This window comes from Crocodylus siamensis, chromosome 5 (genome assembly GCF_052110815.1).
Source record: "Crocodylus siamensis isolate JL-2025a chromosome 5, ASM5211081v1, whole genome shotgun sequence".
Classification (NCBI taxonomy): Eukaryota; Metazoa; Chordata; order Crocodylia; family Crocodylidae; genus Crocodylus; species Crocodylus siamensis.
The window spans coordinates 168,577,359-168,593,382 of record NC_143399.1 but is presented as its reverse complement, the minus strand read 5'-3'; positions in this window follow the sequence as shown (position 1 = coordinate 168,593,382).

Sequence of the window (16,024 nt, the reverse complement as noted above, 5' to 3'; positions counted from 1 at the left end):
GGTTCCATCAGCCCATACTGAGGGGTCTACTCCAGTCATGTGATCTTCTGGACTTACTGCAGGGCGTCGGTCCTCCAGGAGAGCCATCTGATAGTTCGAGCTCTGCTTGACAGGTAGCTGGACCACCATCTGATCGTCTCTGAAAAAGATCTCAGCTTGCAATTTTGTGAGTAAGTCCCGCCCAAGGAGTGCAACCGGGCAACTTGGAGAATACACAAAGGAGTGCTGAAGCAAATGGTCCCCCACTTTGGTGAGGAGTGGTTTACAAACAGGGAGTCGGGTCTGTGTTCCCTCAATCCCTTCCACAAGTACATGCTGTTCACTAGTTCCTGCACAGGGGGGTTTTTCTGGAATCATTGAAAATGTAGCCCCAGTATCCACCAAGGCTTCAAAGTTTTTGCCACCAACCCTAATGGTTACCATGGGATCTTCTCGGGCTCCAACCCGAAGGGTAGTGGTCTTAGATCCCTGTCCCCTTCATTTTGAATCCTCACCCTTGTCTTCTGCCTGCATGAGGTGACCTCTCGGTTCCCTCTCTCTCTTCTCCTTCAACTTCGGGCATTCCCTTTTCCAGTGTCCTTTCTCTTTGCAATAAGCACAAACGTCTGCTCCCACTCTTTCTCCTTTCCCCTTCTGTATCCCAGCCTTTCCAGAGTTCCCTCCAGTTATAGCAGCTGCTAGTGCTGCCATCTGTCGCTGAGCCTTTTTATCCTCCTTGCGCTCCTGCACTTGCTCACGATTCCCATACACCTTATATGCAATTTCCACCAGCTCTGAAATCGGTTTCCCCGCACCTCCCTGAGTTTTCTGTAACTTTTTACGGATATCAGCAGCAGATTGACCAATAAACATAAGATTTACCATACGATGGTTATCTGGGGCTTCTGGATCCAGATCCGAAAACCTGCGAAACGCCTCATACAGCCTCCAAGGAAAGCTGAGGGATCCTCCTCTTTTCCCTGTCTTACTTCATACAACTTAGACAGATTGGTAACCCGAGGCACTGCCTTTCCCATTGCTTCCACTATAATTCCTAGATACCGTGCACTCAGCTCTCTGCCTTCGGCAGTATGATTGTCCCACCTCGGCTCTTCTACAGGGCAGGTATCACGCAGAGTACGACCAGCAGCACCCTCTGACTCAAATCTGGCTGCTGCAATACGCTCCGCTGTACCCAACACTAATCTCCTCTCCTCCGGGGTTAGGAGAGTCTGGAGCATCATCTGGACATCAGCCCAAGTGGGTCGATGAGTCTGCCCAATAGATCAAAACAAGTCCCTCATCTTTTCAGGGTCTTCACGAAAAGAGGGGCTCTGATTCTTCCAGTTAAATAAATCTGAAGTGCTAAATGGGGTGTAGACAAAAGTTGCAGTGCCTCCTTCCCCAATAACCTCTCGCATCGGACAGTTCAACACCGGCTGTGACTCTACAGGCTTGCGCAAATAATAACCCTTATTTCCTGATTCAGATGAGGCACTTGGCTGAGGCTCACGCTCTAACTCATTAGGTATGCCTTGGTACGTCGGTGGTGGTCTCTTTAAGGGAGGGGGCGGTGGTGCAGAAGGACTGGATGCCGAGGAGGCGTCTGACCCATCTTCGCTACCCGACAGGGCAACCGGAGCACGGGTCCGGTACTCAGCCAATTCAGAATTCCCCCCCTCATTAGACTCAGGAAGTACAGGCGCCCCCCCCCCCGAGTCTTTTTCTTAACAAGCATCACATGAGACTTTACTAAGTAATTCTTAATCCAAGGTGGCTGATTTTGAACCACCCACAACCAACAATCAATATAAGGAAACTGATTCCAATACCCATTTTGCATAACAATTTCATGGATAGCTATCACTTCTTTTAGCACAAAGGATCCTTTCGGGGTCCAGTGGACCCCAAATGTTGGCCACTCGAGTTGACAAAACTTAGTTAAATCACCTTTTTTCATTTTTACTCCGTAATCGGCCGGCCTTGCAAATTTATTAAAATGACGTAATAAGCAGTTTAGAGGGGTATCCGTGTTTTCTACACGGGAGCTAACCGTACCCATTTTGCCCACAAAAGTGCACCCAAGGCACACCAAATACCAAAAAGTCCCTTACAGCAGATGATTTACCATGAGAGCTGAGCCTAGAGTTCCTCAGCGAACATGCACACCTCCTGCTCTGGACCCAGAACCAAATTGGGCAAAGGAAATTCGTATACTCACTCAGATACCCCAGAGATCTCGATCCAAATCCAAAAATGTGTACCTGGAGACTCCAAAAAAAAAACAAAATTTGCATAGGAGCCCTTAGTGTTCCGGATGTCCCGGCTCACGCCTCAAGCCCCCCCTCAGGGCGAGCCAAAAAGAAAGGCTCGGCGCGCAACCCCCCCGGGGGGGCAGAGATGATGTGCCGACGAACTCCGGAGTCAGCCAAAGAAAGCCCCACGTTGGGCGCCAAATTCTGATGTAAAAATCACGGTTCGTTTCTTTGGAGGCTCAATGAATAATAGTCCTTAGGCACACATTGTTGGTGATACAAAAGGTATATATTTGCAAATAGGGTCAGAGGGAGAAGACAAAAGATCAAAACCCTCTGCCCCCGGGAACAATCATTAGCAGGCTTTTATCCCCTCTCTTCTGGCACGTGTACAGAAGCAGGAACTCTTACAACTCATTTCCGGTTCATACAAACATGCATGTGAATACGTCAGATCATACATCGCATGTATATTATAATTAACTACTTAAGTATGCGGGGCGGATAGGCTTAATATGTATTAGGTTATTGCGCGTGCTTAGAAGGGACCCGAGGTTATGAAGGGTTCAACCCCAAGGCTAAGATTGCAATTACTCTTATCTTAGCCTAAGAAATGTGGGAGCCATGAAAGAAAGTGTGATTTAGTGTAACAAAGAGATAGTAAATTTGCAGAACAAAGAGAGAGTGATACCTTAGTACAAAGAGCCTTTGGTAGTTTTCCCTTCAATTTCCAACCCCCCTTCCCTCTCCCATTAAGGAGACAAGGAGGGCTAGCAGCTGTGTTTTTTCTAAATCTGCTATTGATAATGCATTTTTAATAATATTTCTAACAAGTTTGCTGCCAGCCATTAAGGGAGTAATGTCACCCTGCTGAGCTACTGCTCCTGCAACAACTTGGAGGTAAAGGTTGGGATTATGGGGAAGGAGGAGGCCCCATGGTCCTGGGCATGACCTAAAACTGTACCCTGCTGGGGCAGAGAGGCCTAGTGGGACTGCCTGTGGTGGGGCAGTGCTGTTCAAATGCCAGGACTGCTAACCTCCCCAGTGAAAGGCGGGAAGCGTGCCTCAATAACCCTAGGCCCCATCGTCTGGTGGGTTACTGGTGAGAGCAGTGGGGCCAGCTACACCTACCAAGAGGCGCCTGAGTCCAAATGTGTGTAAGACCCAGGAGTGGGGGCCAGCCATGCTCCGAGAGGAACACCTGAGCCTGCAGGGGTGTGAGACCCCAGGCCCTAGTGAGAGGGAGGAGTTAGGGCAAGGCACACTCAGAGGGAAGCACCTGAGCCTGAGGGGGGTGTTTGACCCCTGGGCCCCCAAAGTAGGGGCAAAGTGTTGGCCCAAGGAAGGGGAAATGTGGCCCAGTGAGGCTTTAGGGGCAGAGTCAGCCTGGAGTTTGGGTAATTGAGCAGTCACCCCTCAGATGAGGGCCAAGGAAGAGACCCAGCAAGATGAGCCAGTACTACTTGGAGTGTAAGGACAAGCCTGAAGGCCTACGGGAGCCACTCAAGGGAGCAGGGCAGAGTGTATATAGCCAGTATGCTAGAGGCCCCTGTGAGAGAGGGGTGGAGTGAGTGAGGCCCAAACAGAGCAGTATGTGAGAGGCCTTATGAAGATTTGAATTTAACCCAGCTGCAAGCCAGAGCAGTATTGACATACTGGATGACATCTGCGAGACATGAGACATGTTAAGGGTAGGTTGGAGCATGTAGTTATCACCCTTGCACATCAGGGGCGCTTGGAGGGCAGCCTCCTGCCTAAGTAACGTCTGGATTGATTAACAACAAGCCAAGGCGGACAGTTTTCTCATAGACAGGAGGCAGGCCGATACTGAGATCAGGCCTGGGAGTTTCCCCCTGTCACAGTGATATATGAAAGAGATCCCAGAAAATGCCCTTACTCTGTATGATATCAGGTCAAGGAATCCTCTGACAGGGCAGGAAAGAGACCTTACCCACTAAACCCTTTAAAAGCAGCCCCAGAGAAAAGTAAGGTATTTGGGAAAAGACACTGGCGCTTGCTTCTGATTCCTCTGCTGTTTTTCTACTTGTGTTTATCTGGAACTCCGATCTTAACTTCTGGCTCAACTAGGTGACCTTCCCTGACTGCCCATACCCCAGTCTCTAGCAGTATGAAACATCTAAGAGGCAAGTTTCCCATTGCTTCAGTTTTATAAAGTTTGTACAGTTATAACAGTGACAGATTTTTAGCAGGAAAATTCACAGAAAGCCTCCTTCCTTTCCTATATGATTGTGTTATAGAAATGTGTGCCACTTATTTCCCAACTGAAAAATCTTAGAAAAACTAATAAACCATGAAGAAGAGTTATGTAAAATTTTATAAGTTACGGGAGTCAGTATTCTACCTGTCAGTTATCCATTGTACACAGCAACAGTTAATCCATTGTTTTAAAAACAGAATACAGAATTTCTCCATCAGTATAACTAGCATAAATGCTTGTTCAATACTTGGTCTGGATACTTAAGCAGCCTAGATGGCAGAGGCAGAGAGCAGTGTCAGTGACAGCCCTGCCCACAGTGGTAGTCAGATTGGCATAATTGCTGCTATTTTTGCATCACCTTTACCTCGTTATACAGTACTACTGGATCTAAGAGAGAAGTGTCAGTGACTGCTTCGCCCACAGTGGTGGTCAAGGTTGAAGAACAATTGCCACTATTTTTTCATTACTTTCCTTTTGTTATGCTTCTGGATCTAAAGGCTTCCATTTTAATGAGATCAAATATTGATGTTAATATCAGCCTCTTCTGTTATGGCTTGTCACCAAAGTTGGTGAAACACTTTTGTCAATGATTAGAATGTCTAATTCATATTTGCATTCGAGACAGTACTTCTTCAGGGTGTGCCAACCCTCGAGCCCTAGAAACTGGCAAGGATGAACAGAGATGAGTTTCTAATCAAGGGTAAGTACCCACTTTTATATAGAAAATCATAGCGGTTAGGGTCACAAGCCAACAGGCCAAAGGGAGAGAATAGGTAAAAAGTAAAGAAACATCAGCACTGTGGTAACATATATTCATCACCTTAATTTCCTCCCCACACCTCCTGAGGCATCCTCAAACAAGCCTTTAGTGCCTAACATGCTCAAACAATAGTCTGCAGCTACCCCGAAGTCTGAGTCCAGCTCCTTCAGTCCACGAGCCTGGCTGACTGAGCTCCAGCTCTACTGTGCACTCTTCTGTGTAGGGCTGACCAGGTTCCAGATGCACGCTTCTCTCTCATCCCCTAACTCCAGCCTCAGTCTTCCTCTATCTTTTTCTCTTCCCCCTTCTGGGAGTTGCAGTCCAAATTAACAGCACAGCTCTCCAGACTGCCCCTTGGTTCCTCCTGCTGTTACACACATTACATTCACATTACAAGGGATTCCCCTTGTGACAGGGTGTAATAAAGGTTGATTTACAGTTTGTTACTCCCATGTAACAAGATCTGACAATCTGCTGTGACCAAAAAAGTCAAATTTGGCTTCTGAGTCTGAGGCATCTTGAGTCCTTTATTCGGTTTGGGCTAATTATATGGAACTCAGGAAAAAGCGATAGGCAACATGTTGCTAGCATCTTTCCAAGTTTGAAGAATGGGTGAGATGACGTGTTCCCATCTCTTCCCACTTCATAAATACAGATGCTTTTCCTTGCCATATCTACCTATAAATTACCTTTTTGTTTATTCTGCACAAAATTGTAAAGAATAAAGATAGAAATTAGTTTCTTTCTCTTCCCCAGCAGCAGTCAAAGTATATATATATATATATATATATATATAAAAAACAAAACAAAACATGGAACTAAGAGCAAACTAGAATTGCCAAGAAATTGGATTTCTAAAACAGACTGAAATAAAGGTATCTTGTCTAAAAGATAAAAAGGGAAAAAATGTAGTTGCAGAGGTTACAATGACTGGAAAAAGAACAAGAGCCGAAGACTTGATGAAGTCCCCTGGGAACTGTGTAGCTATTATCTTAACTGGGAAACACTTACATGTTAGTACTATGGGACCAGAAAACCCCTAAAATACAAAGAAAAAAAGAGAAACGCCATTTGTCCAATGATATCATTAGAAGGTATAGGCTTTGAAAGATATGATCACTGAATTCTTGCTGAAAGAAGGTTCTTTCAGACTGCTAGAACAGAGTAATAGGCAAATCTGGGGATACTCACATTGAGAAAAATTTTCAAAGCATCTAAGTTCCATTTTCAAGACTGTTTCCAAGCTTTTGGTGCCAGATCCTATAGATATGGGAGCACACAGAACCTGCTAATAATTCTAATATTATAAAAGTTTTGTCTGTCTGTCTATAATGCTTTATTTGTGCTCTGACAAACAGCCAATCAGAGTGTGAAGAAGCACTTGGACAGGAGGTGGCAGGCTGCCATGATGGCAGGGATCTAGGGGATGGAGTGGGGGGGCAAGGCCAGTGCAGCTTGGGGTCTGGATCCCCACCCTGCTCCTGGGAGGCAGTGGCAATGGAGCAGACAGAATGGGGGGCATCGAGGCTTGCAGTGCTGGCCTTGCCCCCTGCCCTGCTCCCTGCAGGTGGTGATGATGAAGCAGAGTGGGGTGGGGCGAGGCCACTGGAGCTGGCCTCACCCCCCCCCCACTTGCTCCTTGGAGGTGATGGCAGTAGGGAGCGGGGTCTGGACGCCGGCGGGGCAAGGCCACTGGCACTGGCCTCGGCCCATCCCAGCCCCCTTCAGTCATGGCCACCGCAGTGGGGCCGACGCAGTGGCAGCAGTAGGGGGAAGAACGGGCCAGACGTGGGTGGGGGGAGGAGCAGGCACGCCATGGCGATGGTGGCAGTGGCAGTGGTGGTAGGGAGATGGAAGGAGTGGGCTGGGGCCTGATGAGGGGAGAAGGGAGTAGAAGCGAGCCTGAGCAGGAGAGAAGCAGGTCTGCCACAGCAGTGGTGGGGAGCAGTGGGCCAGGCCCAATGCAGCAGTGGTGGGGGAAGGAGAAGAGCAAGCCTCCTCCCCGCCATCGAGCCCAGGCCCACTCCTCCCCCACCCAGCCTCTCCTGAGTGGGCACTGAGCATGCTGCTCCCCCCCTGCCACTGCACCCTGGCTTCTCCCCACCCTTGGGCCTGGTCCTCCCCAGCACTGGGCTTGGACCTGCTACTCCCTTCCCCCCACCACTGCGGTGGGAAGCAGGGTGTGGGCCCAGACCCCAAGCAGCAAGAGGGAAAGGGAGAGTGGGCCTGGACAGGGGTGGGGTGTGCAGGGCTCCATCCCTGCCTGCTCCCCCTCCCATCATTCTTGATGGGCAATTGATGGGCTAGTCTAATTATGTGTGCATGATCCAGTAGTAAGACAAACAAGCTAAATCATCCTAGCTTCAACCCTGAACAAAGCTTCTTAGTGGGATTCAAGATGCTGAGCAGATGAACTACCAGAAGTCAGCATGCTCCGTTTGCAACAGCCTGGAGATAGCCAGTTCAACAGGGAAATCCTAAGAACAGGGATGAGTTTCTAATCATATTCCCCTGCTCAGGGTTGTAGGGCCTTCACCCAAGCATGGATCTGCTGCTCACAAACTTTGAAAGGTAAGTGCCTGTACCATTCTTTCAAAGAACTGAGCAGGACTCTCATTCTTTTCTTCTTTATTTTTTTTTTAACTTCAGTCAGAGAAGGAGCCCCCCTCTCTTCCCCTTTGACAATAACTGTGTGACTGGAGCACTTGGCAGCTTCCCACTAAAATAGAAGCCTTTAGATCCAGAAGTGTAACAACAGGAAAGTGATGCAAAAATAGCACCAACTGTGGCCAGTTTCAATTCCTTTCTTTTCCAAAGAGGAGAATTCAAACACGCATCACCAGAAAAATTACGGAAGAGTAAACCTGACTCTTCACCTTATTGCTTAGGGACATTCATGTAGGGGACGTGGACCTTGATTCCTATCCTCACTCTTGATTCCTATTCCCAGGACTGTCTCTGTGTTTTATATGAAAAAGTCATAGGATAAAACATATCCTCTTGGGGAACAGGTAGGAGTGGAAGCCTCTCCCCCTTGTAATGGAGTCATTTCCACCAGGTTACAGAAATGAGTCTTTGGCCTAATAAATCTTGAATTTGTTTCTACATAATAGCTCAGCCTCAACAGCAAGGGTGTAGAGAGCTCCCTCAGAATAGCTGGAAGCCTGAAGGTTAAGATACTCTCCTGAGATGTGAGATATGGATCTACACCCCTCCATGGAGAAGGGAATTGAGCCCAAGCCTCCACATTCTGGGTAAGTGCTGTAGCCAGTAACTTGTTATACAAAGGGGATCTTTCCTCTGTCAGCCATTGTTTAAGGGAATTAGTATTTTGTCAGCGTGTTTTACAGTTGCCCTGAAAATATCTACTAGGTCAAGCCCCACAGAGGATTTAGGAGGAGCGCCTAGTTTCTAGTTGTGGAATGAGCTTGGGTATGACCTAGATATCAGCCATAAATGTAGAAACATTTGACCATTAGGCTCCCATGGAACTTTAATGCTGAAAACTGCTGTGCCTGCAGGGTGTAGGTGTCTTTGGAGTTAGGGGTTTTCAGAATTAATATTTTGGATTTAGGCAGAATTTATATTCCTAAGACCTGTATTGGTACTTAGGCAGTTTGGAAAATCCTACTGGAGAGGCAACTGGTATTGGTATCAGTGGGAATTAAGTCCTTAGCCTGTTAAGTTGTTTCTGAAAATACCACTATCTTTCAGACTTATGCTCCTAAGATTCATATTTTAAAGGATATTTAGGTACCTAGTGTGATACAAAACCACCTAAACAGACAATAAAATTTGGTTTTAGAGATAAGCATGTCAATTATAAGCGACATGACACTTTCTGTGCTTTGAGTGAGGAAGCATCTTCTGAACCCTTGAACTGCTTAAAGTTAAATATTGAACATGAATGGCTGGGAAGTTTTTATCTTACTATTAAGATTGCATTGCATTTTTAAAATGACAAAATCCACCTTCTTTTAAAAACAAAACAGAACAATGATATTTTAAATATATATTTCCATGTATTTTTTCCATACTGGGAAAACGGGAATCATCTGTGATCCTATGAGATTAGTGAAGCATTCACTTGTTTTCTTAGCAGGATACTCCTCTCTTGTATTGTATCACAGCCAATATTATTGCATCAGTAGAAACCTTGCTGACTAGATGGAATTATTTTTAGAGGTGCACCAATACATTAGTCTGATATCAGATTGGTACCAATATAAAGAAAATTGTCTATATTGGAAATCAGCCTGATGTGGCCTACAATTTGGCTGATAAATGGCCCGTCCATGCACACAGCCACAGTATAGCATGTAGGCAGTGAGGAGCACAGCCGGCAGCATGGAGAGCTATGTGCAGCTGGTAAGTCTGATGTGATGGAAGGGAGAAGGGGAGGGGAGGGGTGCAGGGGGGGCAGATCAAGGCCCTCGCAGTGAGGAGGGAGTGGGGCAGGGGCTGGAGCAGGCACTGCCCTGCTGGGGCAGGCGGCAAGGTGCAGGACAGAGTCATGGCTTATCTTGGGGGGAGAGGAGGAAGTGGACAGTTCCCGCTGCTGGACACTGCTCGTCTAGCAGCGCCCACTGCTTCTCTGGGAGGCCATGGTGTGCCCCTAGATCTGCATGGGGCAGGCGGTGGCGGCACTGGGAAGGGGGCTATGGCGATTTTTTTGGGGGTGGTTACAGCCACCACCTCCACCTGCGTGGCACTGCCCCAGTCCTAGCCCACAGCTGCAGCCCCACCTACGCACGCAGATCTGGGGGACACCCCCCCCCCACCCCCATGCCCTCCCAAAGTGTGTACAGCAGCAGGAGCCACTCCCTCCCTCCCCATGCCCCCTGGATGAGCCTTGGCTCCGTCCCATGCTCTGCCCTGCCCCAGCTGGGGCAGGAGCTGCCGCATCCCCAGCCCCACTCCCCCCCACTTCCACCACAACAGACTTACCAACTGCAGGCAGCTGTATCAGAAATTGAATAGCTATAGGCTGATATGCCTCCTTAAAAATCAGCTATCAGTATTCGTCCAAAAAATCTCTATCGGCACACCCCTAATTATTTTCTAATTATTTAATATTTAAATTGAAGTATTCCATAAAGACTAGCCTTGACAAGGCCTAATTGTCCTACATGCAGTAAAAGACAGGCCCTGCTGAGATGCCTGTCATAGTATGTTAGAAGTATTTCTTCATTTACATAGAAGTCACTATATAACAACATGAGGCATCATCTCCTTTTCCCCTAATACCAACTGAAAGTGTTCTTATAATTTTTCCCCCTCATAGCGCAAGTGAATGTTTATACTTTGCTAGAGCAATTCACAGTCACTGCTCATTTGTATGCACTCTTCAAAGCTGTGTAGCCACTTAATTGCTGAAGAACTTTACAGAGAACACTAATTCACAAGGATATTAAAGCAATAATTCAAGCACCAGTTTTATCCTACACAGATCAGGGATAATGTATGTGTAAAGAATGTATAAGTTTATTGAACAGCTTATCCTAATTGCATATAAAGACAAAATCAAAGATGGAGGAGGAAGGGAAGCGGGCAGAACATATCTAATGTAAATAGCCATAGCTGCATGCATCTGTGTCCTGGTTTCTTATGGTGGATGGCTCACCTCATGTACAGCTTAACTTTACAAGTTTATTTGAAATATCCAGAGTGTATAGGTCTACAATACTGAGTCAGAAACTGTGTGACTGTAGAGTTTCCCACAAGTTATCTGTTACTTCCATCAGCTGTCTGAGCCAGAAATGTATCAATGATCCTTTCAAACAATATTTTGGCACTTCTGTTCTGATTCTATCCATCTAGATTTGCAAAGGTATAAAAACTACTGCAGACAGGAAAAGATTGAGAGAGCAAATTTTAAAGAACTTTATTAACTTAAAAATGCTAATTTCAAGTTTTAGACAATAATATTGAAAGTGGTTATACCATATTATCAGAACCATTTACTCCTAATTATATAATTTTGGAATATATCTTCAGGTAGCATAAAATACTATGTTCAGACCAAAACTGATAAGAATATAGATTTGTCAAAAATATGGTGATGGCTTTTGGTCTTGATACACTGCAATGATATACAACAGGAGAATTCTATGCAATGTTACCCATCTTTCTGCCTACAAGTACTTTAAAAGTATTTGCTGCTTCGATCCACTCGCATAAATGCAGAAAGACAATAGATGCACAAAATGAGCCAGGGCTTTAAATGTAAAGAAGAAAAAAAGGAAGAACTGAATTTAGTTTAAGGTGAAAATATGTGATTTTTTTTTTAAATCAAAATTTCAATTTAACTTTGTCAAAGGTGTAAATCAAAACACTATATAAACAGATATGTAAATTTGTTATTTACATGCCAGTATACCTATTCTTGTAGCAGTAGATTGTAATAGGAATTGGCATAAGAAAGCATTTGTACCCTATCTCCAGGAAGAATATAACACAGCATATGGTTAAACGAGCACAATTTGCAAAGAAACAGGCTTACTGTATATATCCTCCAAAACCAAAAATGTATGCGCTGCCAATGCTGAAACTTTATGGTTGCAATAAGCCAATCTGAGCCTGCTTTTCTGTATAGCTACTAGAATTAAAGCTGTCAGTGCTTTATGTGAGTTAATACCTCCTGTCATGATTAGTTTGCATCTGTATTTTTGACTTCTTAAGGCATCTTTTCAGCATGGACCTAAGTAGCTGATCCTTAGATCTCTGGAATTGTTTTGGGAATGAAAATTGTCTGATACCTACTGCTTCAAAACACATCAGTAAAGATAATCTTCATAGCAGGCTGAAAACCTTGATTAGAGGGGGAGAATGAGGGACCTAAAAAAGTCACTACTCTTGAGTGTGACCTAATGCCGGTCAAAATATAAGGTTTCCAGCTCAAAAGAATTGCACTTTTTTGGATTTGAACAAAAGCCAAAATTTAAAATTTTCCCATGAGCAGAAAAGGGTATATTTGGAATTTATCCTTTAAAAAGGACACAGTGACAGAGATACTGGAACAAACTATTAAACAATCCATTTGTAAGCACAGAGTATAATAATAGGGTGACAGAAAACAGCTAGTGTGGCTATATCAAGAACAAATCATGTCAGACAAATCTGTTCTCCTTATTTAACAAGTAACTAGCCTAGGGGTAAGGAGAAAGTGTAGGTGTGGTGTACCATGCCTTTAGGGAATCTTTTAACAGAATCACACATAGCATTTTCACAAGCAAGCTGTGGAAATGTGATTTAAATAAAATTATTTTAAGGGTGGGGGTGTACAACTGATTGAAAAACAGTACTTTAAAGAGCAGTTACTGCTAATTGGCTCTCACACTGGGGTAACACACTGAATGGCTCCTGTAATAGTCTGTCCTTGATTTGGTCAATTCAACATTTTCATTATCAAAAAAATGAGCAAGGAATACATTTAAACAATTTGCAGGTAACATCAGTCTAGGAGAGATTACAAGCACTTTGGAGGATAGGATTAGAATGTAAAATGACCTGGATGAATTAGAGAAGTGGTCTGCAAATCAGCAAGATGAAATATAATTAAAAAAAAAACAAGTCATAATACTATCTTTAGGAAGGAAAAATCAAATGTATGAAATACAAATAGAGAATCATTTGCTAGTTAGCAATATTGCAGAAAAGGAACTTGGTAGTTATACTGAGGCACAAACCAAATAAGAATCAGCAATGTGCTGCTGCAAAAAAAAAAAAAAAAAAAAAAGGCGCACATCATTTTGGGATCTGTCAATTGCAGTGTTATACATAATACTTGGGAGACAATCACTCCACTCTTCTGGGTGTTGGTGAAGCATCGGGTTGTCTAGCTTTGGGTAGCACAGTTTAAAAAAGGATGTGGACAAACTGAAGAGAGTCCAGAGGAAAGTAACAATAATAAGAAGCTTAGATGATATAATCTCTGTGGAAAGAGTGAAGGATTGGGTTTGTTTAGGCTAACAACCAAAAGTCTAAGGGCAGATAAAACTGTCTGCAAATATATAAAACACTTATAAAGGAAATGGGATCTATTACTGGTATACTCCATGTCTGATAGTAGGATACAGTTAAATCTGCAACCATGAAGTTTTAGGTTTGATATTAGGAAGAAAAATTAAATATAAGGGTAGCTAGCTAAGCCCTGGAACTTGCTACCTTTGGAAGTTGTGGAATCCTCATTCTTGGAGGTTTTTAAGACAAACATCTGTCAGGAAGGCCTAGGCATACTGGATCCTGCTTCAGGATCTGGAATTTTCCAGGATCTGCTCACTAAAATAATAGTTACCCATTTCACTTTAGAGAAAATATTATAATGCAGCCTCTGAGCAACATATTTATTCATATCTCGAATACATGAAAAGCTCAGAGAACAATACTTGCACAAGAATGGTTTCTTTATCTAAGTCCTGAGGCCTTCCTTTCAGCACATACTGAGGTGCTCTTGCTGTAAACTATGCTGGTAGCAACATGAGCTGACCCCAATTTCAGGGGAATCAATATATCATTTTAAAAACATGAAAGTGTTACATGTTTCCATTAAGTAAACAGGTCTGTGGAATATACTGACATCAGGGCCTGCTGGTTTATTATGACCCAGACACAGGAGGTGAATCAGACACAGCAGAAATTTATAATAAAACATTGCCTGTGCCTTTGCTGGTCTAATTCAATAAGGGAAATGGAGGAGAGTATATCCCACATGTGCACCATTTCTCTACTTTATCTCCTCCCATGCTGCTCTCAAACTAGCCCACACAGAATAAAATTTGGAACCCCAAGCCTCTGATATTCCCTTCCAAGCTTATTGTAAGGACATGGCTAATTCTGCCAAGATTTATCAGGCCCTTACTTCTTGTGAATGTTGAACTCAGATGGTACCAGACCAGCCGTGGGAGCATCCCAGAGAACCCTTGAACCCCAGCCAGTACTGATAAATCTCTGCCCCAAGCACCAAAGGTGGGGTCTTCTTTTGCAAAGGATGCAGAGCCAGGTGACTTCCTCTGCAGCTGTTGCTCTTACAGGCTGAAGCAAAAGGGGAGACAGCAGCACATTAGACTAGCATTCGGGTCTCCTGTGACTGAAATCATCCTACCATCTCCTGTTGCCTCTTTTCCCTTTATCTGTGGTATATATACAGGCTAGGAAGTATCTGCTGCTACTTGTCTGTATATTTATTTCCAAGTATAAGAGGTCTTCAATCACACATGATACCTCTTAACATTAGCATAAAAAATGCAAAGGGATATGAAACTAAAATTAAGACTTCTCCAAGTCTGTCAGTCAGTCAAAGATTTAAGGCCAAATTCTCAGGGGTCTTAACTTAAACAATGCCAGCTCCTGAAAGTATCAAAAATAAATAGAAGCTGCTAAATGTATCCACATTTGAAGTCTGAGCATGCCAAAGGTCAAGGTGTGCCAATCTGAGATGGTGATTTAATCTATTATAATGTCAGGATGTGTCATAAATTTTACTATTCATCAAAACTTGAGTTTGGATTTCAAATGAACTCACATTTTAGAGGCATGTAGGTTGTAGCTGTGTTGGTCTCAGGGCATAGACAGACAAGGTTCTTTGGGTGAATATGATATCTTTTATTAGACCAACTTAAATAGTTGGGGGAAAAACTATTAGCAAGCTTTCAGGTTTAAAAACCCTTCTTCAGACTGAGGAAGTCTCTGTAGTTGGTGTGTGCTCTTCCTGGATGATTTTTAAACCCGAAAGCTTGTTACATTTTTTTTCCCAATTATTTAAGTTGCTTAGAGCAGGACCGTCCCCAACTACATCATCCCAGGCAGGGCTTTGTCTAGCCAAGTCTTAAAAACATCCAAGGATGGAGTTTCCACAACCTTTCTGAGTAACCAGTTCCAGTGTTTTACTACCCTCCTAGTGAAGTTGAGAGAGAATTCTTCCTAATATCTAACTTAAACGTCCCTTGTTTCAACTTGAGACCATTGTTCCTTTTTCTGCCATCTGCCACCACTGAGAACTACTTCCATCCCCTTTCAAACCACCCTTCAGGTAGTTGAAGGTTGCTATTAAATCCCCTCAGTCTTCTCTTCTTCAGACTAAATAAGTCCAGTTCCCTCAGCCTGTCCTCAGAAGTCATGCGCCCCACCCCCCTAACCATTTTCATTGCCCTCCACTGGACTTTCTCCAGTTTGGCCACATCCTTTTGGTGGAGGGCAAAACTGGACACAGTATTGCAGATGTGGCATCACTAGTGCTGAATAGAGAGGAAGAATCACTTCCCTTAATCTGCTGGGAATGCGTCTACCAATGCAGCCCAGTATGCTGTTAGCCTTCTTGGCAGCAAGGGCACAATGGTGGCTTGTATTCAGCTTATTGTCCACTGTAACCCCCAGGTCATTTTCTGCAGAGCTGCTGCCCAGCCAGTCAGTCCCCAGCTTGTAGTATAACTGCAGAAAGATGCATGGGGTTGTTCCATCGTAAGTGCAGGATTGCACTTTGCACTTTGCACTTGTCCTTGTTGAACCTTGTAGCTGCTGGGCCTCGACCAGTCGCTCTCGTGCCGCTCTCGCTCGGGTGACTGATGTTACGCGTTTCACGGGCTCACGCCTCTGTCTGAGCTGGTGACTTCCACCCGAATCCTTAACCCCATGCTTGCCTGCCACGACTTGTTGGACCTCAGTGTCCAGGGCCGTTCATCAGGCGTGCTTGTAGACCCGAGGTTCCTCCTGGCAGTTACTCACGGGGCTCCACCATCCCTACACCCCGGCCTCACACCTCCTGTGGAGCGGTGTCAGGCTGGTCGGCGCCTCGCTCCTGGGACCCTTGACCAG